We start from the raw sequence: 24,884 nt of genomic DNA on the forward strand, positions 1-24,884 counted from the left end.
AGAGGTGGAGTTATGCAGATCTAAAACGCGTGGATTGCAGCAGCAGCAAGCCGAAAAGTGCAGGCATGTAAGGGATCTAGAGGTTGACAACATGTCTTCTTAACGGGAGTCCAGGAGTTGTGTTGAGCCACCCCCGTAGTGTTCGGGTTCGGTTCGGTTCGTCGAACACCGGGATGTTCGAGGAACTGTTCGTCGAACTGTTCGTCGAACACCTTAGAACACCGTCGAACACCGTTAAAACCAATGGCAGGCAAACAAAAACACATAGAAACACATGGAAAACACCTGCAAAGGTGTCCAAAAGCTGACAAACTGCTCAGAAGACACTCTCTTTAAAAAAGCCGGCCGGCAAATTCAGCAGCGGCATACACCGGTACCCGACAATTTAGACAAGAAGGAATAGAGCATCACACATAGATTAGATAGATAGAAACATGTCAGTCACACATATAAGAAGCACAGTGACAGTGTTGGTTACTGCACTTGTCATTTAGTGTAAAGGATTTATTAAAAAAAATATTAGTGTTTTCATGCACCGTCTCTTTAAAAAAGCCGGCCGGCAATTCAGCATCTGTACCCGACAATTTAGAACAGAAAGAATAGAGCTTCACACATAGATTAGATAGATAGAAACATGTCAGTCACATATATAATAAGTACAGTGATAGTGTTGCTTACTGTACTTGTCATTTAGTGTAAAGGATTTATTTAAAAAAATAATAGTGTTTTCATGCACTGTCTCTTTAAAAAAGCCGGCCGGCAATTCAGCAGCGGTACCCGACAATTTAGAACAGAAAGATAGAGCATCACACATAGATTAGATAGATAGAAACATGTCAGTCACATATATATGAAGTACAGTGATAGTGTTGGTTACTGTACTTGTCATTTAGTATTAAAATAAAGGATTTATTATTAAAAAAATTGGCGTGGGGTTCCCCTTAATTTTAGGCTCTAGCGGAGGTTAAGCAGACGGCTGGGGCAGATGTTTGAAGCCTGGGAAGGGGGTAATACCCACGGAGCTTCCCAGGCTACTAATATCAGCCCCCAGCTGAATACATAGCCTTTACTAGCTATTAAAATGGGGGACCCCCCAAAAAAAATGACGTGGGGTCCCCCCTAATTTAATAGCTAGCAAAGGCTAGGCAGACAGCTGGGGGCTGATATTAATAGCCCAGGAAGGGAGCCATGAATATTGGCCCCCTCCCAGGCTAGAAACACCAGCCGTCAGCCGCCCCAGAAATGGCGCATTCATAGGATGCGCCAATTCTGGCACTTAGCCTCGCTCTTCCACGCTGCCCTGGTGCGGTGGCAGGGGGTAATAGGGTTGGGGTTGATGTCAGCTTATAATGCCAGCTGACATCAAGCCCAGGTTAGTAATGGAGAGGCGTCTATAAGACACCCCCATTACTAACCCCATAGTCAAAGTTAAAAAAAACACAAACACCCAGAATAAAGTCCTTTAATTGAAATAAAGACACAGTCCTTTATTGTTCTAAATTAAACCATACTTACCGTCACGCCCATTCCAGCTGAAGCCAACGATCTCCTGCAATAAAAGAAAAATAATAAAGCAACCTCATCCTTACCTTTCCATGGTTCCCACGACAGCTTCAGCTCTGCTACATCGAGATGACAGGCTGGACCGCAGCAGAACGCTGCCATCCAGCCTGTCATCCCGCAGACACTGAGAAGCGCAGGCTTGCTTGCGCTGCTCAGCGTCTCTCTGTGACGACATCCAGATGAGCCGAGTTCATGTCCAATGAACTCGGCTCACCTCATTCACGGTGAGCCGAGTTCATTGGACATGACCTCGGCTCATCTGGATGCCGTCACAGCGAGACACTGAGGAGCGCAAGCATGCCTGCGCTTCTCAGTGTCTGCGGGATGACAGACTGGATGGCAGCGTTCTGCTGCGGTCCAGCCAGTCATCTCGATGTAGCAGAGCTGAAGCTGTCGTGGGAACCATGGAAAGGTAAGGATGAGGTTGGTTTATTATTTTTCTTTTATTGCAGGAGATCGTTGGCTTCAGCTGGAATGGGTGTGATGGTAAGTATGGTTTAATTTAGAACAATAAAGAATTGTGTCTTTATTTCAATTAAAGGACTTTATTCTGGGTGTTGTGTTTTTTTTAAATACTTTACTAGAAATTCATGGCGGTCATGTCTAATACTGGCGTGACCCCATGAATTTTGGGCTTGGGGCCAGCTGATAATACCAAGCTGGCCCTAACCCCTTTATTACCCAGTGAGCCACCGCACCAGGGCCCTGGATGAGTTGGGTACAGCGCCAGAAGATGGCGCTTCTATGAACGCGCCATTTTCCGGGGTGGCTGCGGACTGCAATTTGTAGCGGGGGGGGGCCCAGAAAGCTTGGGCCTCCCTGCGCTGCAGATTCCAGCCCCCAGCTGCCTAGTTGTACCTGGCTGGACACAAAAATAGGGCGAAGCCCCACGTACTTTTTTTTTAATTATTTCATGAAATTCATGAAATAATTAAGAAAAAAAGGCCTTCCCTATATTGTTGTGTCCGGCCAGGTACAAATAGGCAGCTGGTGGTTGGGGGCAGCCCGTTCCTGCCTGCTGTACCTGGCTGGACACAAATATTGTGCGAAGCCCCACTTCAATTTTTTTTAATTATTTCATGAAATTCATGAAATAATTAAGAAAAAAAGGGCTTCCCTATATTGTTGTGTCCGGCCAGGTACAAATAGGCAGCTGGTGGATGGGGGCAGCCCGTTCCTGCCTGCTGTACCTGGCTGGACACAAATATAGTGCGAAGCCCCACTTAAATTTTTTTAAATTATTTCAGGAAATTCATGAAATAATTTTAAAAAAATTGACGTGGGGCTTCGCACTATATTTGTGTCCAGCCAGGTACAGCAGGCAGGAACGGGCTGCCCCCAACCACCAGCTGCCTATTTGTACCTGGCCGGACACAACAATATAGGGAAGCCCTTTTTTCTTAATTATTTCATGAAATAATTTAAAGAAAATTGACGTGGGGCTTCGCCCTGTTTTTGTGTCCAGCCAGGTACAACTAGGCAGCTGGGGGCTGGAATCCGCAGCGCAGGGAGGCCCAAGCTTTCTGGGCCACCCCCGCTGCAAATTGCAGTCCGCAGCCACCCCGGAAAATGGCGCGTTCATAGAAGCGCCATCTTCTGGCGCTGTACCCAACTCATCCAGGGCCCTGATGCGGTGGCTCACTGGGTAATAAAGGGGTTAGGGCCAGCTTGGCATTATCAGCTGGCCCTAAGCCCGAAATTCATGGGGTCACGCCAATATTAGACATGACCACCATGAATTTCTAGTAAAGAATTTAAAAAAAACACAACACCCAGAAAAAAGTCCTTTAATTGAAATAAACACACAATTCTTTATTGTTCTAAATTAAACCATACTTACCATCACGCCCATTCCAGCTGAAGCCAACGATCTCCTGAAATAAAAGAAAAATAATAAAGCAACATCATCCTTACCTTTCCATGGTTCCCATGACAGCTTCAGCTCTGCTACATCGAGATGACAGGCTGGACCGCAGCAGAACGCTGCCATCCAGTCTGTCATCCCGCAGACACTGAGAAGCGCAGGCTTGCTTGCGCTCCACAGTGTCTCTCTGTGAGGGCATCCAGATGAGCCGAGTTAATGTCCAATGAACTCGGCTCACCTCATGCACGTCACTGACAGCGTGGGAAAATTCTCCTGCACTCAGCGCTTCAGCGTGGGAGAATTCTCACACTGAAGCGCTGAGTGCAGGAGAATTCTCCCACGCTGTTAGTGACGTGCAGGAGGTGAGCTGAGTTCATTGGACATGAGCTCACCTTATGCACGTCACTGACAGCGTGGGAAAATTCTCCTGCACTCAGCGCTTCAGCTTGAGAATTTTCCCACGCTGTCAGTGACGTGCATGAGGTGAGCCGAGTTCATTGGACATGAACTCGGCTCATCTGGATGTCGTCACAGAGAGACGCTGAGCAGCGCAAGCAAGCCTGCGCTTCTCAGTGTCTGCGGGATGAGAGGCTGGATGGCAGCGTTCTGCTGCGGTCCAGCCTGTCATCTCGATGTAGCAGAGCTGAAGCTGTCGTGGGAACCATGGAAAGGTAAGGATGAGGTTGCTTTATTATTTTTCTTTTATTGCAGGAGATCGTTGGCTTCAGCTGGAATGGGCGTGACGGTAAGTATGGTTTAATTTAGAACAATAAAGGACTGTGTCTTTATTTCAATTAAAGGACTTTATTCTGGGTGTTTGTGTTTTTTTTAACTTTGACTATGGGGTTAGTAATGGGGGTGTCTTATAGACGCCTCTCCATTACTAACCTGGGCTTGATGTCAGCTGGCATTATAAGCTGACATCAACCCCAACCCTATTACCCCCTGCCACCGCACCAGGGCAGCGTGGAAGAGCGAGGCTAAGTGCCAGAATTGGCGCATCCTATGAATGCGCCATTTCTGGGGCGGCTGACGGCTGGTGTTTCTAGCCTGGGAGGGGGCCAATATTCATGGCTCCCTTCCTGGGCTATTAATATCAGCCCCCAGCTGTCTGCCTAGCCTTTGCTAGCTATTAAATTAGGGGGGACCCCACGTCATTTTTTTGGGGGGGTCCCCCATTTTAATAGCTAGTAAAGGCTATGTATTCAGCTGGGGGCTGATATTAGTAGCCTGGGAAGCTCCGTGGGTATTACCCCCTTCCCAGGCTTCAAACATCTGCCCCAGCCGTCTGCTTAACCTCCGCTAGAGCCTAAAATTAAGGGGAACCCCACGCCAATTTTTTTAATAATAAATCCTTTATTTTAATACTAAATGACAAGTACAGTAACCAACACTATCACTGTACTTCATATATATGTGACTGACATGTTTCTATCTATCTAATCTATGTGTGAAGCTCTATTCTGTCTGTTATAAATTGTCGGGTACCGCTGCTGAATTGCCGGCCGGCTTTTTTAAAGAGACGGTGCATGAAAACACTATTATTTTTTTTGATAAATCCTTTACGCTAAATGACAAGTACAGTAAGCAGCACTTTCACTGTACTTCGTATATATGTGGCTGACATGTTTATATCTATCTAATCTATGTGTGAAGCTCTATTCTTTCGGTTCTAAATTGTCGGGTACAGGTGTATGCCGCTGCTGAATTGCCGGCTTTTCATGTTTCACTGTTGGCACTGTTCCCATCGATTTGGGCAATCACTGTAATGCCACAACCACCATGGCTGTGGCATTACAGTGAGTGGCAGACAATCCATGCAGGACACGCTTTTGGTGCACGAACAGTTATCGAACATAACCTCGAACAGCCGAATTTTTTGCAAATCGTTCGGGTTCGTCGAACAACTCGAACACCGCCCAAAACAGCTCGAATTTGAGATTGGCGAACAGTTCTAGTCGAACACCGCTCATCTCTATCCAGGAGCTCATCTCCACAAATGGACTTTTCAGGATCCTTGGGTGGCTCCGTAGTTTGAAACCAATTCTGGTTATCGCTTCTCGGCCTTTTGGCTAAGATCAAGTGTAGTATCTGTTCTTATCAGTTTAATATCTGATACGTCCCCTATCTGGGGACCATATATTAAATGGATTTTTAGAACAGGGAGATGGAAAAAGAGCTTGCTCTGTCCACTCCACGCATTGACCTGGTATTGCAGTATCTCCAGGAACGGTGCACCCCTTCTTTAATGCAGTTTCTAAAATCAGAAAGAATTGAATTCAATGTTTTTTGTTCATTTTGCTTGTTTGTCGGATTTTGGGATGGACTCTTTGGCTTTGCTTTTCTTCTCCTCATTGGATTTTTCATGTTCAAAGTTGCAGAAGCCAGATTACAAGCTCATTTTGGTTCAACTTCAGCAACTGTGCATTGCATTGCCATGTAATGTGATGCAATGCTATCTTTCTAGCTCTCCCTTTTTACTTCCTTTTGGATAAACACACATATTAGGCAAGCATTTTGGAGCTTTCACCTAAATAACTACAGGTGGTGAGATAAGCTGCACAATATAATTGACCTTTCAGTATATTGTTGCACACACACCATCTATTTAGCAAATGCCCTTGTTATCAACAGCAGCCTTTTAAACTCACCTGAGCTAACAGGTATGTGCGCTGGTTACTCTGCTGCGCTTAAAATTTCTTTTTTGGTTTGCTACAATGCCTTTTCTGAAACGTTGTCTCCTTCTGCTGGAACACTGACTTCTTTCATTTAATGCCTGCAGACTATAAAAGAGAACCCAACCCAAAAAGTTTGGTTGATTAGTCTGTGGCATTCTGTTAAACTGTTGCTTATGGCGGTCTCTGTGAGCTTCTCAGCGACATTCAGCCAGCCAGGTATCCTGCCTGCAGTAGATGGAATGTGGCAATGGAACGCTGGCTGCGCGTGTCATAATAGGCTCTGAGCCTTTATATACCTGTGCACAGCAGCAGCCACCTTCAGTCTGCTGCTGGACAGCCAGCAGCAGCAGCAGCAGGAGAGGTATGTAATCAGGAGCCCTCCTGCTAAGGGTAAACAGCTGCTCGTTCCACCCCACCCCCCGCCTTAATTGGTTCTCCTCCCTTCCAACGGTGTTGAGGCGGGTGGGAACAGCAGGGGGTGAAGGTGCTGTGTTTAAAGAGGTGGAGTTATGCAGATCTAAAACGCGTGGATTGCAGCAGCAGCAAGCCGAAAAGTGCAGGCATGTAAGGGATCTAGAGGTTGACAACATGTCTTCTTAACGGGAGTCCAGGAGCTCATCTCCACAAATGGACTTTTCAGGATCCTTGGGTGGCTCCGTAGTTTGAAACCAATTCTGGTTATCGCTTCTCGGCCTTTTGGCTAAGATCAAGTGTAGTATCTGTTCTTATCAGTTTAATATCTGATACGTCCCCTATCTGGGGACCATATATTAAATGGATTTTTAGAACAGGGAGATGGAAAAAGAGCTTGCTCTGTCCACTCCACGCATTGACCTGGTATTGCAGTATCTCCAGGACCGGTGCACCCCTTCTTTAATGCAGTTTCTAAAATCAGAAAGAATTGAATTCAATGTTTTTTGTTCATTTTGCTTGTTTGTCGGATTTTGGGATGGACTCTTTGGCTTTGCTTTTCTTCTCCTCATTGGATTTTTCATGTTCAAAGTTGCAGAAGCCAGATTACAAGCTCATTTTGGTTCAACTTCAGCAACTGTGCATTGCATTGCCATGTAATGTGATGCAATGCTATCTTTCTAGCTCTCCCTTTTTACTTCCTTTTGGATAAACAGACATATTAGGCAAGCATTTTGGAGCTTTCACCTAAATAACTACAGGTGGTGAGATAAGCTGCACAATATAATTGACCTTTCAGTATATTGTTGCACACACACCATCTATTTAGCAAATGCCCTTGTTATCAACAGCAGCCTTTTAAACTCACCTGAGCTAACAGGTATGTGCGCTGGTTACTCTGCTGCGCTTAAAATTTCTTTTTTGGTTTGCTACAATGCCTTTTCTGAAACGTTGTCTCCTTCTGCTGGAACACTGACTTCTTTCATTTAATGCCTGCAGACTATAAAAGAGAACCCAACCCAAAAAGTTTGGTTGATTAGTCTGTGGCATTCTGTTAAACTGTTGCTTATGGCGGTCTCTGTGAGCTTCTCAGCGACATTCAGCCAGCCAGGTATCCTGCCTGCAGTAGATGGAATGTGGCAATGGAACGCTGGCTGCGCGTGTCATAATAGGCTCTGAGCCTTTATATACCTGTGCACAGCAGCAGCCACCTTCAGTCTGCTGCTGGACAGCCAGCAGCAGCAGCAGCAGGAGAGGTATGTAATCAGGAGCCCTCCTGCTAAGGGTAGACAGCTGCTCGTTCCACCCCACCCCCCGCCTTAATTGGTTCTCCTCCCTTCCAATGGTGTTGAGGCGGGTGGGAACAGCAGGGGGTGAAGGTGCTGTGTTTAAAGAGGTGGAGTTATGCAGATCTAAAACGCGTGGATTGCAGCAGCAGCAAGCCGAAAAGTGCAGGCATGTAAGGGATCTAGAGGTTGACAACATGTCTTCTTAACGGGAGTCCAGGAGCTCATCTCCACAAATGGACTTTTCAGGATCCTTGGGTGGCTCCGTAGTTTGAAACCAATTCTGGTTATCGCTTCTCGGCCTTTTGGCTAAGATCAAGTGTAGTATCTGTTCTTATCAGTTTAATATCTGATACGTCCCCTATCTGGGGACCATATATTAAATGGATTTTTAGAACAGGGAGATGGAAAAAGAGCTTGCTCTGTCCACTCCACGCATTGACCTGGTATTGCAGTATCTCCAGGATCGGTGCACCCCTTCTTTAATGCAGTTTCTAAAATCAGAAAGAATTGAATTCAATGTTTTTTGTTCATTTTGCTTGTTTGTCGGATTTTGGGATGGACTCTTTGGCTTTGCTTTTCTTCTCCTCATTGGATTTTTCATGTTCAAAGTTGCAGAAGCCAGATTACAAGCTCATTTTGGTTCAACTTCAGCAACTGTGCATTGCATTGCCATGTAATGTGATGCAATGCTATCTTTCTAGCTCTCCCTTTTTACTTCCTTTTGGATAAACAGACATATTAGGCAAGCATTTTGGAGCTTTCACCTAAATAACTACAGGTGGTGAGATAAGCTGCACAATATAATTGACCTTTCAGTATATTGTTGCACACACACCATCTATTTAGCAAATGCCCTTGTTATCAACAGCAGCCTTTTAAACTCACCTGAGCTAACAGGTATGTGCGCTGGTTACTCTGCTGCGCTTAAAATTTCTTTTTTGGTTTGCTACAATGCCTTTTCTGAAACGTTGTCTCCTTCTGCTGGAACACTGACTTCTTTCATTTAATGCCTGCAGACTATAAAAGAGAACCCAACCCAAAAAGTTTGGTTGATTAGTCTGTGGCATTCTGTTAAACTGTTGCTTATGGCGGTCTCTGTGAGCTTCTCAGCGACATTCAGCCAGCCAGGTATCCTGCCTGCAGTAGATGGAATGTGGCAATGGAACGCTGGCTGCGCGTGTCATAATAGGCTCTGAGCCTTTATATACCTGTGCACAGCAGCAGCCACCTTCAGTCTGCTGCTGGACAGCCAGCAGCAGCAGCAGCAGGAGAGGTATGTAATCAGGAGCCCTCCTGCTAAGGGTAGACAGCTGCTCGTTCCACCCCACCCCCCGCCTTAATTGGTTCTCCTCCCTTCCAACGGTGTTGAGGCGGGTGGGAACAGCAGGGGGTGAAGGTGCTGTGTTTAAAGAGGTGGAGTTATGCAGATCTAAAACGCGTGGATTGCAGCAGCAGCAAGCCGAAAAGTGCAGGCATGTAAGGGATCTAGAGGTTGACAACATGTCTTCTTAACGGGAGTCCAGGAGCTCATCTCCACAAATGGACTTTTCAGGATCCTTGGGTGGCTCCGTAGTTTGAAACCAATTCTGGTTATCGCTTCTCGGCCTTTTGGCTAAGATCAAGTGTAGTATCTGTTCTTATCAGTTTAATATCTGATACGTCCCCTATCTGGGGACCATATATTAAATGGATTTTTAGAACAGGGAGATGGAAAAAGAGCTTGCTCTGTCCACTCCACGCATTGACCTGGTATTGCAGTATCTCCAGGACCGGTGCACCCCTTCTTTAATGCAGTTTCTAAAATCAGAAAGAATTGAATTCAATGTTTTTTGTTCATTTTGCTTGTTTGTCGGATTTTGGGATGGACTCTTTGGCTTTGCTTTTCTTCTCCTCATTGGATTTTTCATGTTCAAAGTTGCAGAAGCCAGATTACAAGCTCATTTTGGTTCAACTTCAGCAACTGTGCATTGCATTGCCATGTAATGTGATGCAATGCTATCTTTCTAGCTCTCCCTTTTTACTTCCTTTTGGATAAACAGACATATTAGGCAAGCATTTTGGAGCTTTCACCTAAATAACTACAGGTGGTGAGATAAGCTGCACAATATAATTGACCTTTCAGTATATTGTTGCACACACACCATCTATTTAGCAAATGCCCTTGTTATCAACAGCAGCCTTTTAAACTCGCCTGAGCTAACAGGTATGTGCGCTAGTTACTCTGGTGCGCTTAAAATTTCTTTTTTGGTTTGCTACAATGCCTTTTCTGAAACGTTGTCTCCTTCTGCTGGAACACTGACTTCTTTCATTTAATGCCTGCAGACTATAAAAGAGAACCCAACCCAAAAAGTTTGGTTGATTAGTCTGTGGCATTCTGTTAAACTGTTGCTTATGGCGGTCTCTGTGAGCTTCTCAGCGACATTCAGCCAGCCAGGTATCCTGCCTGCAGTAGATGGAATGTGGCAATGGAACGCTGGCTGCGCGTGTCATAATAGGCTCTGAGCCTTTATATACCTGTGCACAGCAGCAGCCACCTTCAGTCTGCTGCTGGACAGCCGGCAGCAGCAGCAGCAGCAGGAGAGATATGTAATCAGGAGCCCTCCTGCTAAGGGTAGACAGCTGCTCGTTCCACCCCACCCCCCGCCTTAATTGGTTCTCCTCCCTTCCAACGGTGTTGAGGCGGGTGGGAACAGCAGGGGGTGAAGGTGCTGTGTTTAAAGAGGTGGAGTTATGCAGATCTAAAACGCGTGGATTGCAGCAGCAGCAAGCCGAAAAGTGCAGGCATGTAAGGGATCTAGAGGTTGACAACATGTCTTCTTAACGGGAGTCCAGGAGCTCATCTCCACAAATGGACTTTTCAGGATCCTTGGGTGGCTCCGTAGTTTGAAACCAATTCTGGTTATCGCTTCTCGGCCTTTTGGCTAAGATCAAGTGTAGTATCTGTTCTTATCAGTTTAATATCTGATACGTCCCCTATCTGGGGACCATATATTAAATGGATTTTTAGAACAGGGAGATGGAAAAAGAGCTTGCTCTGTCCACTCCACGCATTGACCTGGTATTGCAGTATCTCCAGGACCGGTGCACCCCTTTTTTAATGCAGTTTCTAAAATCAGAAAGAATTGAATTCAATGTTTTTTGTTCATTTTGCTTGTTTGTCGGATTTTGGGATGGACTCTTTGGCTTTGCTTTTCTTCTCCTCATTGGATTTTTCATGTTCAAAGTTGCAGAAGCCAGATTACAAGCTCATTTTGGTTCAACTTCAGCAACTGTGCATTGCATTGCCATGTAATGTGATGCAATGCTATCTTTCTAGCTCTCCCTTTTTACTTCCTTTTGGATAAACAGACATATTAGGCAAGCATTTTGGAGCTTTCACCTAAATAACTACAGGTGGTGAGATAAGCTGCACAATATAATTGACCTTTCAGTATATTGTTGCACACACACCATCTATTTAGCAAATGCCCTTGTTATCAACAGCAGCCTTTTAAACTCACCTGAGCTAACAGGTATGTGCGCTAGTTACTCTGCTGCGCTTAAAATTTCTTTTTTGGTTTGCTACAATGCCTTTTCTGAAACGTTGTCTCCTTCTGCTGGAACACTGACTTCTTTCATTTAATGCCTGCAGACTATAAAAGAGAACCCAACCCAAAAAGTTTGGTTGATTAGTCTGTGGCATTCTGTTAAACTGTTGCTTATGGCGGTCTCTGTGAGCTTCTCAGCGACATTCAGCCAGCCAGGTATCCTGCCTGCAGTAGATGGAATGTGGCAATGGAACGCTGGCTGCGCGTGTCATAATAGGCTCTGAGCCTTTATATACCTGTGCACAGCAGCAGCCACCTTCAGTCTGCTGCTGGACAGCCAGCAGCAGTAGCAGCAGCAGGAGAGGTATGTAATCAGGAGCCCTCCTGCTAAGGGTAGACAGCTGCTCGTTCCACCCCACCCCCCGCCTTAATTGGTTCTCCTCCCTTCCAACGGTGTTGAGGCGGGTGGGAACAGCAGGGGGTGAAGGTGCTGTGTTTAAAGAGGTGGAGTTATGCAGATCTAAAACGCGTGGATTGCAGCAGCAGCAAGCCGAAAAGTGCAGGCATGTAAGGGATCTAGAGGTTGACAACATGTCTTCTTAACGGGAGTCCAGGAGCTCATCTCCACAAATGGACTTTTCAGGATCCTTGGGTGGCTCCGTAGTTTGAAACCAATTCTGGTTATCGCTTCTCGGCCTTTTGGCTAAGATCAAGTGTAGTATCTGTTCTTATCAGTTTAATATCTGATACGTCCCCTATCTGGGGACCATATATTAAATGGATTTTTAGAACAGGGAGATGGAAAAAGAGCTTGCTCTGTCCACTCCACGCATTGACCTGGTATTGCAGTATCTCCAGGACCGGTGCACCCCTTCTTTAATGCAGTTTCTAAAATCAGAAAGAATTGAATTCAATGTTTTTTGTTCATTTTGCTTGTTTGTCGGATTTTGGGATGGACTCTTTGGCTTTGCTTTTCTTCTCCTCATTGGATTTTTCATGTTCAAAGTTGCAGAAGCCAGATTACAAGCTCATTTTGGTTCAACTTCAGCAACTGTGCATTGCATTGCCATGTAATGTGATGCAATGCTATCTTTCTAGCTCTCCCTTTTTACTTCCTTTTGGATAAACAGACATATTAGGCAAGCATTTTGGAGCTTTCACCTAAATAACTACAGGTGGTGAGATAAGCTGCACAATATAATTGACCTTTCAGTATATTGTTGCACACACACCATCTATTTAGCAAATGCCCTTGTTATCAACAGCAGCCTTTTAAACTCACCTGAGCTAACAGGTATGTGCGCTGGTTACTCTGCTGCGCTTAAAATTTCTTTTTTGGTTTGCTACAATGCCTTTTCTGAAACGTTGTCTCCTTCTGCTGGAACACTGACTTCTTTCATTTAATGCCTGCAGACTATAAAAGAGAACCCAACCCAAAAAGTTTGGTTGATTAGTCTGTGGCATTCTGTTAAACTGTTGCTTATGGCGGTCTCTGTGAGCTTCTCAGCGACATTCAGCCAGCCAGGTATCCTGCCTGCAGTAGATGGAATGTGGCAATGGAACGCTGGCTGCGCGTGTCATAATAGGCTCTGAGCCTTTATATACCTGTGCACAGCAGCAGCCACCTTCAGTCTGCTGCTGGACAGCCAGCAGCAGCAGCAGCAGGAGAGGTATGTAATCAGGAGCCCTCCTGCTAAGGGTAGACAGCTGCTCGTTCCACCCCACCCCCCGCCTTAATTGGTTCTCCTCCCTTCCAACGGTGTTGAGGCGGGTGGGAACAGCAGGGGGTGAAGGTGCTGTGTTTAAAGAGGTGGAGTTATGCAGATCTAAAACGCGTGGATTGCAGCAGCAGCAAGCCGAAAAGTGCAGGCATGTAAGGGATCTAGAGGTTGACAACATGTCTTCTTAACGGGAGTCCAGGAGCTCATCTCCACAAATGGACTTTTCAGGATCCTTGGGTGGCTCCGTAGTTTGAAACCAATTCTGGTTATCGCTTCTCGGCCTTTTGGCTAAGATCAAGTGTAGTATCTGTTCTTATCAGTTTAATATCTGATACGTCCCCTATCTGGGGACCATATATTAAATGGATTTTTAGAACAGGGAGATGGAAAAAGAGCTTGCTCTGTCCACTCCACGCATTGACCTGGTATTGCAGTATCTCCAGGACCGGTGCACCCCTTCTTTAATGCAGTTTCTAAAATCAGAAAGAATTGAATTCAATGTTTTTTGTTCATTTTGCTTGTTTGTTGGATTTTGGGATGGACTCTTTGGCTTTGCTTTTCTTCTCCTCATTGGATTTTTCATGTTCAAAGTTGCAGAAGCCAGATTACAAGCTCATTTTGGTTCAACTTCAGCAACTGTGCATTGCATTGCCATGTAATGTGATGCAATGCTATCTTTCTAGCTCTCCCTTTTTACTTCCTTTTGGATAAACAGACATATTAGGCAAGCATTTTGGAGCTTTCACCTAAATAACTACAGGTGGTGAGATAAGCTGCACAATATAATTGACCTTTCAGTATATTGTTGCACACACACCATCTATTTAGCAAATGCCCTTGTTATCAACAGCAGCCTTTTAAACTCACCTGAGCTAACAGGTATGTGCGCTGGTTACTCTGCTGCGCTTAAAATTTCTTTTTTGGTTTGCTACAATGCCTTTTCTGAAATGTTGTCTCCTTCTGCTGGAACACTGACTTCTTTCATTTAATGCCTGCAGACTATAAAAGAGAACCCAACCCAAAAAGTTTGGTTGATTAGTCTGTGGCATTCTGTTAAACTGTTGCTTATGGCGGTCTCTGTGAGCTTCTCAGCGACATTCAGCCAGCCAGGTATCCTGCCTGCAGTAGATGGAATGTGGCAATGGAACGCTGGCTGCGCGTGTCATAATAGGCTCTGAGCCTTTATATACCTGTGCACAGCAGCAGCCACCTTCAGTCTGCTGCTGGACAGCCAGCAGCAGCAGCAGCAGGAGAGGTATGTAATCAGGAGCCCTCCTGCTAAGGGTAGACAGCTGCTCGTTCCACCCCACCCCCCGCCTTAATTGGTTCTCCTCCCTTCCAACGGTGTTGAGGCGGGTGGGAACAGCAGGGGGTGAAGGTGCTGTGTTTAAAGAGGTGGAGTTATGCAGATCTAAAACGCGTGGATTGCAGCAGCAGCAAGCCGAAAAGTGCAGGCATGTAAGGGATCTAGAGGTTGACAACATGTCTTCTTAACGGGAGTCCAGGAGCTCATCTCCACAAATGGACTTTTCAGGATCCTTGGGTGGCTCCGTAGTTTGAAACCAATTCTGGTTATCGCTTCTCGGCCTTTTGGCTAAGATCAAGTGTAGTATCTGTTCTTATCAGTTTAATATCTGATACGTCCCCTATCTGGGGACCATATATTAAATGGATTTTTAGAACAGGGAGATGGGAAAAGAGCTTGCTCTGTCCACTCCACGCATTGACCTGGTATTGCAGTATCTCCAGGACCGGTGCACCCCTTCTTTAATGCAGTTTCTAAAATCAGAAAGAATTGAATTCAATGTTTTTTGTTCATTTTGCTTGTTTGTCGGATTTTGGGATGGACTCTTTGGCTTTGCTTTTCTTCTCCTCATTGGATTTTTCATGTTCAAAGTTGCAGAAGCCAGATTACAAGCTCATTTTGGTTCAACTTCAGCAACTGTGCATTGCATTGCCATGTAATGTGATGCAGTGCTATCTTTCTAGCTCTCCCTTTTTACTTCCTTTTGGATAAACAGACATATTAGGCAAGCATTTTGGAGCTTTCACCTAAATAACTACAGGTGGTGAGATAAGCTGCACAATATAATTGACCTTTCAGTATATTGTTGCACACACACCATCTATTTAGCAAATGCCCTTGTTATCAACAGCAGCCTTTTAAACTCACCTGAGCTAACAGGTATGTGCGCTGGTTACTCTGCTGCGCTTAAAATTTCTTTTTTGGTTTGCTACAATGCCTTTTCTGAAACGTTGTCTCCTTCTGCTGGAACACTGACTTCTTTCATTTAATGCCTGCAGACTATAAAAGAGAACCCAACCCAAAAAGTTTGGTTGATTAGTCTGTGGCATTCTGTTAAACTGTTGCTTATGGCGGTCTCTGTGAGCTTCTCAGCGACATTCAGCCAGCCAGGTATCCTGCCTGCAGTAGATGGAATGTGGCAATGGAACGCTGGCTGCGCGTGTCATAATAGGCTCTGAGCCTTTATATACCTGTGCACAGCAGCAGCCACCTTCAGTCTGCTGCTGGACAGCCAGCAGCAGCAGCAGCAGGAGAGGTATGTAATCAGGAGCCCTCCTGCTAAGGGTAGACAGCTGCTCGTTCCACCCCACCCCCCGCCTTAATTGGTTCTCCTCCCTTCCAACGTTGTTGAGGCGGGTGGAAACAGCAGGGGGTGAAGGTGCTGTGTTTAAAGAGGTGGAGTTATGCAGATCTAAAACGCGTGGATTGCAGCAGCAGCAAGCCGAAAAGTGCAGGCATGTAAGGGATCTAGAGGTTGACAACATGTCTTCTTAACGGGAGTCCAGGAGCTAATCTCCACAAATGGACTTTTCAGGATCCTTGGGTGGCTCCGTAGTTTGAAACCAATTCTGGTTATCGCTTCTCGGCCTTTTGGCTAAGATCAAGTGTAGTATCTGTTCTTATCAGTTTAATATCTGATACGTCCCCTATCTGGGGACCATATATTAAATGGATTTTTAGAACAGGGAGATGGAAAAAGAGCTTGCTCTGTCCACTCCACGCATTGACCTGGTATTGCAGTATCTCCAGGACCGGTGCACCCCTTCTTTAATGCAGTTTCTAAAATCAGAAAGAATTGAATTCAATGTTTTTTGTTCATTTTGCTTGTTTGTCGGATTTTGGGATGGACTCTTTGGCTTTGCTTTTCTTCTCCTCATTGGATTTTTCATGTTCAAATTTGCAGAAGCCAGATTACAAGCTCATTTTGGTTCAACTTCAGCAACTGTGCATTGCATTGCCATGTAATGTGATGCAATGCTATCTTTCTAGCTCTCCCTTTTTACTTCCTTTTGGATAAACAGACATATTAGGCAAGCATTTTGGAGCTTTCACCTAAATAACTACAGGTGGTGAGATAAGCTGCACAATATAATTGACCTTTCAGTATATTGTTGCACACACACCATCTATTTAGCAAATGCCCTTGTTATCAACAGCAGCCTTTTAAACTCACCTGAGCTAACAGGTATGTGCGCTGGTTACTCTGCTGCGCTTAAAATTTCTTTTTTGGTTTGCTACAATGCCTTTTCTGAAACGTTGTCTCCTTCTGCTGGAACACTGACTTCTTTCATTTAATGCCTGCAGACTATAAAAGAGAACCCAACCCAAAAAGTTTGGTTGATTAGTCTGTGGCATTCTGTTAAACTGTTGCTTATGGCGGTCTCTGTGAGCTTCTCAGCGACATTCAGCCAGCCAGGTATCCTGCCTGCAGTAGATGGAATGTGGCAATGGAACGCTGGCTGCGCGTGTCATAATAGGCTCTGAGCCTTTATATACCTGTGCACAGCAGCAGCCACCTTCAGTCTGCTGCTGGACAGCCAGCAGCAGCAGCAGCAGGAGAGGTATGTAATCAGGAGCCCTCCTGCTAAGGGTAGACAGCTGCTCATTCCACCCCACCCCCCGCCTTAATTGGTTCTCCTCCCTTCCAACGGTGTTGAGGCGGGTGGGAACAGCAGGGGGTGAAGGTGCTGTGTTTAAAGAGGTGGAGTTATGCAGATCTAAAACGCGTGGATTGCAGCAGCAGCAAGCCGAAAAGTGCAGGCATGTAAGGGATCTAGAGGTTGACAACATGTCTTCTTAACGGGAGTCCAGGAGCTCATCTCCACAAATGGACTTTTCAGGATCCTTGGGTGGCTCCGTAGTTTGAAACCAATTCTGGTTATCGCTTCTCGGCCTTTTGGCTAAGATCAAGTGTAGTATCTGTTCTTATCAGTTTAATATCTGATACGTCCCCTATCTGGGGACCATATATTAAATGGATTTTTAGAACAGGGAGATGGAAAAAGAGCTTGCTCTGTCCACTCCACGCATTGACCTGGTATTGCAGTATCTCCAGGACCGGTGCACCCCTTCTTTAATGCAGTTTCTAAAATCAGAAAGAATTGAATTCAATGTTTTTTGTTCATTTTGCTTGTTTGTCGGATTTTGGGATGGACTCTTTGGCTTTGCTTTTCTTCTCCTCATTGGATTTTTCATGTTCAAAGTTGCAGAAGCCAGATTACAAGCTCATTTTGGTTCAACTTCAGCAACTGTGCATTGCATTGCCATGTAATGTGATGCAATGCTATCTTTCTAGCTCTCCCTTTTTACTTCCTTTTGGATAAACAGACATATTAGGCAAGCATTTTGGAGCTTTCACCTAAATAACTACAGGTGGTGAGATAAGCTGCACAATATAATTGACCTTTCAGTATATTGTTGCACACACACCATCTATTTAGCAAATGCCCTTGTTATCAACAGCAGCCTTTTAAACTCACCTGAGCTAACAGGTATGTGCGCTGGTTACTCTGCTGCGCTTAAAATTTCTTTTTTGGTTTGCTACAATGCCTTTTCTGAAACGTTGTCTCCTTCTGCTGGAACACTGACTTCTTTCATTTAATGCCTGCAGACTATAAAAGAGAACCCAACCCAAAAAGTTTGGTTGATTAGTCTGTGGCATTCTGTTAAACTGTTGCTTATGGCGGTCTCTGTGAGCTTCTCAGCGACATTCAGCCAGCCAGGTATCCTGCCTGCAGTAGATGGAATGTGGCAATGGAACGCTGGCTGCGCGTGTCATAATAGGCTCTGAGCCTTTATATACCTGTGCACAGCAGCAGCCACCTTCAGTCTGCTGCTGGACAGCCAGCAGCAGCAGCAGCAGGAGAGGTATGTAATCAGGAGCCCTCCTGCTAAGGGTAGACAGCTGCTCGTTCCACCCCACCCCCCGCCTTAATTGGTTCTCCTCCCTTCCAACGTTGTTGAGGCGGGTGGAAACAGCAGGGGGTGAAGGTGCTGTGTTTAAAGAGGTGGAGTTATGCAGATCTAAAACGCGTGGATTGCAGCAGCAGCAAGCCGAAAAGTGCAGGCATGTAAGGGATCTAGAGGTTGACAACATGTCTTCTTAACGGGAGTCCAGGAGCTCATCTCCACAAATGGACTTTTCAGGATCCTTGGGTGGCTCCGTAGTTTGAAACCAATTCTGGTTATCGCTTCTCGGCCTTTTGGCTAAGATCAAGTGTAGTATCTGTTCTTATCAGTTTAATATCTGATACGTCCCCTATCTGGGGACCATATATTAAATGGATTTTTAGAACAGGGAGATGGAAAAAGAGCTTGCTCTGTCCACTCCACGCATTGACCTGGTATTGCAGTATCTCCAGGACCGGTGCACCCCTTCTTTAATGCAGTTTCTAAAATCAGAAAGAATTGAATTCAATGTTTTTTGTTCATTTTGCTTGTTTGTCGGATTTTGGGATGGACTCTTTGGCTTTGCTTTTCTTCTCCTCATTGGATTTTTCATGTTCAAATTTGCAGAAGCCAGATTACAAGCTCATTTTGGTTCAACTTCAGCAACTGTGCATTGCATTGCCATGTAATGTGATGCAATGCTATCTTTCTAGCTCTCCCTTTTTACTTCCTTTTGGATAAACAGACATATTAGGCAAGCATTTTGGAGCTTTCACCTAAATAACTACAGGTGGTGAGATAAGCTGCACAATATAATTGACCTTTCAGTATATTGTTGCACACACACCATCTATTTAGCAAATGCCCTTGTTATCAACAGCAGCCTTTTAAACTCACCTGAGCTAACAGGTATGTGCGCTGGTTACTCTGCTGCGCTTAAAATTTCTTTTTTGGTTTGCTACAATGCCTTTTCTGAAACGTTGTCTCCTTCTGCTGGAACACTGACTTCTTTCATTTAATGCCTGCAGACTATAAAAGAGAACCCAACCCAAAAAGTTTGGTTGATTAGTCTGTGGCATTCTGTTAAACTGTTGCTTATGGCGGTCTCTGTGAGCTTCTCAGCGACATTCAGCCAGCCAGGTATCCTGCCTGCAGTAGATGGAATGTGGCAATGGAACGCTGGCTGCGCGTGTCATAATAGGCTCTGAGCCTTTATATACCTGTGCACAGCAGCAGCCACCTTCAGTCTGCTGCTGGACAGCCAGCAGCAGCAGCAGCAGGAGAGGTATGTAATCAGGAGCCCTCCTGCTAAGGGTAGACAGCTGCTCGTTCCACCCCACCCCCCGCCTTAATTGGTTCTCCTCCCTTCCAACGGTGTTGAGGCGGGTGGGAACAGCAGGGGGTGAAGGTGCTGTGTTTAAAGAGGTGGAGTTATGCAGATCTAAAACGCGTGGATTGCAGCAGCAGCAAGCCGAAAAGTGCAGGCATGTAAGGGATCTAGAGGTTGACAACATGTCTTCTTAACGGGAGTCCAGGAGCTCATCTCCACAAATGGACTTTTCAGGATCCTTGGGTGGCTCCGTAGTTTGAAACCAATTCTGGTTATCGCTTCTCGGCCTTTTGGCTAAGATCAAGTGTAGTATCTGTTCTTATCAGTTTAATATCTGATACGTCCCCTATCTGGGGACCATATATTAAATGGATTTTTAGAACAGGGAGATGGAAAAAGAGCTTGCTCTGTCCACTCCACGCATTGACCTGGTATTGCAGTATCTCCAGGACCGGTGCACCCCTTCTTTAATGCAGTTTCTAAAATCAGAAAGAATTGAATTCAATGTTTTTTGTTCATTTTGCTTGTTTGTCGGATTTTGGGATGGACTCTTTGGCTTTGCTTTTCTTCTCCTCATTGGATTTTTCATGTTCAAAGTTGCAGAAGCCAGATTACAAGCTCATTTTGGTTCAACTTCAGCAACTGTGCATTGCATTGCCATGTAATGTGATGCAATGCTATCTTTCTAGCTCTCCCTTTTTACTTCCTTTTGGATAAACAGACATATTAGGCAAGCATTTTGGAGCTTTCACCTAAATAACTACAGGTGGTGAGATAAGCTGCACAATATAATTGACCTTTCAGTATATTGTTGCACACACACCATCTATTTAGCAAATGCCCTTGTTATCAACAGCAGCCTTTTAAACTCACCTGAGCTAACAGGTATGTGCGCTGGTTACTCTGCTGCGCTTAAAATTTCTTTTTTGGTTTGCTACAATGCCTTTTCTGAAACGTTGTCTCCTTCTGCTGGAACACTGACTTCTTTCATTTAATGCCTGCAGACTATAAAAGAGAACCCAACCCAAAAAGTTTGGTTGATTAGTCTGTGGCATTCTGTTAAACTGTTGCTTATGGCGGTCTCTGTGAGCTTCTCAGCGACATTCAGCCAGCCAGGTATCCTGCCTGCAGTAGATGGAATGTGGCAATGGAACGCTGGCTGCGCGTGTCATAATAGGCTCTGAGCCTTTATATACCTGTGCACAGCAGCAGCCACCTTCAGTCTGCTGCTGGACAGCCAGCAGCAGCAGCAGCAGGAGAGGTATGTAATCAGGAGCCCTCCTGCTAAGGGTAGACAGCTGCTCGTTCCACCCCACCCCCCGCCTTAATTGGTTCTCCTCCCTTCCAACGTTGTTGAGGCGGGTGGAAACAGCAGGGGGTGAAGGTGCTGTGTTTAAAGAGGTGGAGTTATGCAGATCTAAAACGCGTGGATTGCAGCAGCAGCAAGCCGAAAAGTGCAGGCATGTAAGGGATCTAGAGGTTGACAACATGTCTTCTTAACGGGAGTCCAGGAGCTCATCTCCACAAATGGACTTTTCAGGATCCTTGGGTGGCTCCGTAGTTTGAAACCAATTCTGGTTATCGCTTCTCGGCCTTTTGGCTAAGATCAAGTGTAGTATCTGTTCTTATCAGTTTAATATCTGATACGTCCCCTATCTGGGGACCATATATTAAATGGATTTTTAGAACAGGGAGATGGAAAAAGAGCTTGCTCTGTCCACTCCACGCATTGACCTGGTATTGCAGTATCTCCAGGACCGGTGCACCCCTTCTTTAATGCAGTTTCTAAAATCAGAAAGAATTGAATTCAATGTTTTTTGTTCATTTTGCTTGTTTGTCGGATTTTGGGATGGACTCTTTGGCTTTGCTTTTCTTCTCCTCATTGGATTTTTCATGTTCAAATTTGCAGAAGCCAGATTACAAGCTCATTTTGGTTCAACTTCAGCAACTGTGCATTGCATTGCCATGTAATGTGATGCAATGCTATCTTTCTAGCTCTCCCTTTTTACTTCCTTTTGGATAAACAGACATATTAGGCAAGCATTTTGGAGCTTTCACCTAAATAACTACAGGTGGTGAGATAAGCTGCACAATATAATTGACCTTTCAGTATATTGTTGCACACACACCATCTATTTAGCAAATGCCCTTGTTATCAACAGCAGCCTTTTAAACTCACCTGAGCTAACAGGTATGTGCGCTGGTTACTCTGCTGCGCTTAAAATTTCTTTTTTGGTTTGCTACAATGCCTTTTCTGAAACGTTGTCTCCTTCTGCTGGAACACTGACTTCTTTCATTTAATGCCTGCAGACTATAAAAGAGAACCCAACCCAAAAAGTTTGGTTGATTAGTCTGTGGCATTCTGTTAAACTGTTGCTTATGGCGGTCTCTGTGAGCTTCTCAGCGACATTCAGCCAGCCAGGTATCCTGCCTGCAGTAGATGGAATGTGGCAATGGAACGCTGGCTGCGCGTGTCATAATAGGCTCTGAGCCTTTATATACCTGTGCACAGCAGCAGCCACCTTCAGTCTGCTGCTGGACAGCCAGCAGCAGCAGCAGCAGGAGAGGTATGTAATCAGGAGCCCTCCTGCTAAGGGTAGACAGCTGCTCGTTCCACCCCACCCCCCGCCTTAATTGGTTCTCCTCCCTTCCAACGGTGTTGAGGCGGGTGGGAACAGCAGGGGGTGAAGGTGCTGTGTTTAAAGAGGTGGAGTTATGCAGATCTAAAACGCGTGGATTGCAGCAGCAGCAAGCCGAAAAGTGCAGGCATGTAAGGGATCTAGAGGTTGACAACATGTCTTCTTAACGGGAGTCCAGGAGTTCATCTCCACAAATGGACTTTTCAGGATCCTTGGGTGGCTCCGTAGTTTGAAACCAATTCTGGTTATCGCTTCTCGGCCTTTTGGCTAAGATCAAGTGTAGTATCTGTTCTTATCAGTTTAATATCTGATACGTCCCCTATCTGGGGACCATATATTAAATGGATTTTTAGAACAGGGAGATGGAAAAAGAGCTTGCTCTGTCCACTCCACGCATTGACCTGGTATTGCAGTATCTCCAGGACCGGTGCACCCCTTCTTTAATGCAGTTTCTAAAATCAGAAAGAATTGAATTCAATGTTTTTTGTTCATTTTGCTAGTTTGTCGGATTTTGGGATGGACTCTTTGGCTTTGCTTTTCTTCTCCTCATTGGATTTTTCATGTTCAAAGTTGCAGAAGCCAGATTACAAGCTCATTTTGGTTCAACTTCAGCAACTGTGCATTGCATTGCCATGTAATGTGATGCAATGCTATCTTTCTAGCTCTCCCTTTTTACTTCCTTTTGGATAAACAGACATATTAGGCAAGCATTTTGGAGCTTTCACCTAAATAACTACAGGTGGTGAGATAAGCTGCACAATATAATTGACCTTTCAGTATATTGTTGCACACACACCATCTATTTAGCAAATGCCCTTGTTATCAACAGCAGCCTTTTAAACTCACCTGAGCTAACAGGTATGTGCGCTGGTTACTCTGCTGCGCTTAAAATTTCTTTTTTGGTTTGCTACAATGCCTTTTCTGAAACGTTGTCTCCTTCTGCTGGAACACTGACTTCTTTCATTTAATGCCTGCAGACTATAAAAGAGAACCCAACCCAAAAAGTTTGGTTGATTAGTCTGTGGCATTCTGTTAAACTGTTGCTTATGGCGGTCTCTGTGAGCTTCTCAGCGACATTCAGCCAGCCAGGTATCCTGCCTGCAGTAGATGGAATGTGGCAATGGAACGCTGGCTGCGCGTGTCATAATAGGCTCTGAGCCTTTATATACCTGTGCACAGCAGCAGCCACCTTCAGTCTGCTGCTGGACAGCCAGCAGCAGCAGCAGCAGGAGAGGTATGTAATCAGGAGCCCTCCTGCTAAGGGTAGACAGCTGCTCGTTCCACCCCACCCCCCGCCTTAATTGGTTCTCCTCCCTTCCAACGGTGTTGAGGCGGGTGGGAACAGCAGGGGGTGAAGGTGCTGTGTTTAAAGAGGTGGAGTTATGCAGATCTAAAACGCGTGGATTGCAGCAGCAGCAAGCCGAAAAGTGCAGGCATGTAAGGGATCTAGAGGTTGACAACATGTCTTCTTAACGGGAGTCCAGGAGCTCATCTCCACAAATGGACTTTTCAGGATCCTTGGGTGGCTCCGTAGTTTGAAACCAATTCTGGTTATCGCTTCTCGGCCTTTTGGCTAAGATCAAGTGTAGTATCTGTTCTTATCAGTTTAATATCTGATACGTCCCCTATCTGGGGACCATATATTAAATGGATTTTTAGAACAGGGAGATGGAAAAAGAGCTTGCTCTGTCCACTCCACGCATTGACCTGGTATTGCAGTATCTCCAGGACCGGTGCACCCCTTCTTTAATGCAGTTTCTAAAATCAGAAAGAATTGAATTCAATGTTTTTTGTTCATTTTGCTTGTTTGTCGGATTTTGGGATGGACTCTTTGGCTTTGCTTTTCTTCTCCTCATTGGATTTTTCATGTTCAAAGTTGCAGAAGCCAGATTACAAGCTCATTTTGGTTCAACTTCAGCAACTGTGCATTGCATTGCCATGTAATGTGATGCAATGCTATCTTTCTAGCTCTCCCTTTTTACTTCCTTTTGGATAAACAGACATATTAGGCAAGCATTTTGGAGCTTTCACCTAAATAACTACAGGTGGTGAGATAAGCTGCACAATATAATTGACCTTTCAGTATATTGTTGCACACACACCATCTATTTAGCAAATGCCCTTGTTATCAACAGCAGCCTTTTAAACTCACCTGAGCTAACAGGTATGTGCGCTGGTTACTCTGCTGCGCTTAAAATTTCTTTTTTGGTTTGCTACAATGCCTTTTCTGAAACGTTGTCTCCTTCTGCTGGAACACTGACTTCTTTCATTTAATGCCTGCAGACTATAAAAGAGAACCCAACCCAAAAAGTTTGGTTGATTAGTCTGTGGCATTCTGTTAAACTGTTGCTTATGGCGGTCTCTGTGAGCTTCTCAGCGACATTCAGCCAGCCAGGTATCCTGCCTGCAGTAGATGGAATGTGGCAATGGAACGCTGGCTGCGCGTGTCATAATAGGCTCTGAGCCTTTATATACCTGTGCACAGCAGCAGCCACCTTCAGTCTGCTGCTGGACAGCCAGCAGCAGCAGCAGCAGGAGAGGTATGTAATCAGGAGCCCTCCTGCTAAGGGTAGACAGCTGCTCGTTCCACCCCACCCCCCGCCTTAATTGGTTCTCCTCCCTTCCAACGGTGTTGAGGCGGGTGGGAACAGCAGGGGGTGAAGGTGCT

At 45.2% G+C, this 24,884-nt stretch overlaps 15 non-coding genes across 15 annotated transcripts; all 15 read left to right on the forward strand.

The window, feature by feature from the left end:
* The first annotated feature begins 5,479 nt into the window (after positions 1-5,479).
* LOC141243371 (U2 spliceosomal RNA) lies at positions 5,480-5,670 on the forward strand. The gene has a single exon (XR_012307643.1). It is a non-coding gene; the product is annotated as a U2 spliceosomal RNA (small nuclear RNA).
* A 1,115-nt stretch (positions 5,671-6,785) lies between these two features.
* On the forward strand, positions 6,786-6,976 carry LOC141243192 (U2 spliceosomal RNA). The gene has a single exon (XR_012307489.1). It is a non-coding gene; the product is annotated as a U2 spliceosomal RNA (small nuclear RNA).
* Positions 6,977-8,091: 1,115 nt separating this feature from the next.
* Positions 8,092-8,282, forward strand: LOC141243359 (U2 spliceosomal RNA). The gene has a single exon (XR_012307632.1). It is a non-coding gene; the product is annotated as a U2 spliceosomal RNA (small nuclear RNA).
* A 1,115-nt stretch (positions 8,283-9,397) lies between these two features.
* Positions 9,398-9,588, forward strand: LOC141243193 (U2 spliceosomal RNA). The gene has a single exon (XR_012307490.1). It is a non-coding gene; the product is annotated as a U2 spliceosomal RNA (small nuclear RNA).
* Positions 9,589-10,706: 1,118 nt separating this feature from the next.
* Positions 10,707-10,897, forward strand: LOC141243194 (U2 spliceosomal RNA). The gene has a single exon (XR_012307491.1). It is a non-coding gene; the product is annotated as a U2 spliceosomal RNA (small nuclear RNA).
* A 1,118-nt stretch (positions 10,898-12,015) lies between these two features.
* On the forward strand, positions 12,016-12,206 carry LOC141243195 (U2 spliceosomal RNA). The gene has a single exon (XR_012307492.1). It is a non-coding gene; the product is annotated as a U2 spliceosomal RNA (small nuclear RNA).
* Positions 12,207-13,321: 1,115 nt separating this feature from the next.
* Positions 13,322-13,512, forward strand: LOC141243196 (U2 spliceosomal RNA). Its single transcript, XR_012307493.1, has one exon. It is a non-coding gene; the product is annotated as a U2 spliceosomal RNA (small nuclear RNA).
* Positions 13,513-14,627: 1,115 nt separating this feature from the next.
* LOC141243278 (U2 spliceosomal RNA) lies at positions 14,628-14,818 on the forward strand. Its single transcript, XR_012307568.1, has one exon. It is a non-coding gene; the product is annotated as a U2 spliceosomal RNA (small nuclear RNA).
* A 1,115-nt stretch (positions 14,819-15,933) lies between these two features.
* On the forward strand, positions 15,934-16,124 carry LOC141243197 (U2 spliceosomal RNA). The gene has a single exon (XR_012307494.1). It is a non-coding gene; the product is annotated as a U2 spliceosomal RNA (small nuclear RNA).
* A 1,115-nt stretch (positions 16,125-17,239) lies between these two features.
* Positions 17,240-17,430, forward strand: LOC141243199 (U2 spliceosomal RNA). Its single transcript, XR_012307496.1, has one exon. It is a non-coding gene; the product is annotated as a U2 spliceosomal RNA (small nuclear RNA).
* A 1,115-nt stretch (positions 17,431-18,545) lies between these two features.
* Positions 18,546-18,736, forward strand: LOC141243201 (U2 spliceosomal RNA). The gene has a single exon (XR_012307497.1). It is a non-coding gene; the product is annotated as a U2 spliceosomal RNA (small nuclear RNA).
* Positions 18,737-19,851: 1,115 nt separating this feature from the next.
* Positions 19,852-20,042, forward strand: LOC141243202 (U2 spliceosomal RNA). Its single transcript, XR_012307498.1, has one exon. It is a non-coding gene; the product is annotated as a U2 spliceosomal RNA (small nuclear RNA).
* A 1,115-nt stretch (positions 20,043-21,157) lies between these two features.
* Positions 21,158-21,348, forward strand: LOC141243203 (U2 spliceosomal RNA). The gene has a single exon (XR_012307499.1). It is a non-coding gene; the product is annotated as a U2 spliceosomal RNA (small nuclear RNA).
* A 1,115-nt stretch (positions 21,349-22,463) lies between these two features.
* Positions 22,464-22,654, forward strand: LOC141243204 (U2 spliceosomal RNA). The gene has a single exon (XR_012307500.1). It is a non-coding gene; the product is annotated as a U2 spliceosomal RNA (small nuclear RNA).
* Positions 22,655-23,769: 1,115 nt separating this feature from the next.
* Positions 23,770-23,960, forward strand: LOC141243205 (U2 spliceosomal RNA). Its single transcript, XR_012307501.1, has one exon. It is a non-coding gene; the product is annotated as a U2 spliceosomal RNA (small nuclear RNA).
* The last annotated feature ends 924 nt before the right edge of the window (positions 23,961-24,884 follow it).

This window comes from Phyllobates terribilis, unplaced genomic scaffold, assembly GCF_046119375.1.
Source record: "Phyllobates terribilis strain yellow unplaced genomic scaffold, ASM4611937v1 Scaffold_1213__1_contigs__length_355869, whole genome shotgun sequence".
NCBI lineage: Eukaryota > Metazoa > Chordata > Amphibia > Anura > Dendrobatidae > Phyllobates > Phyllobates terribilis.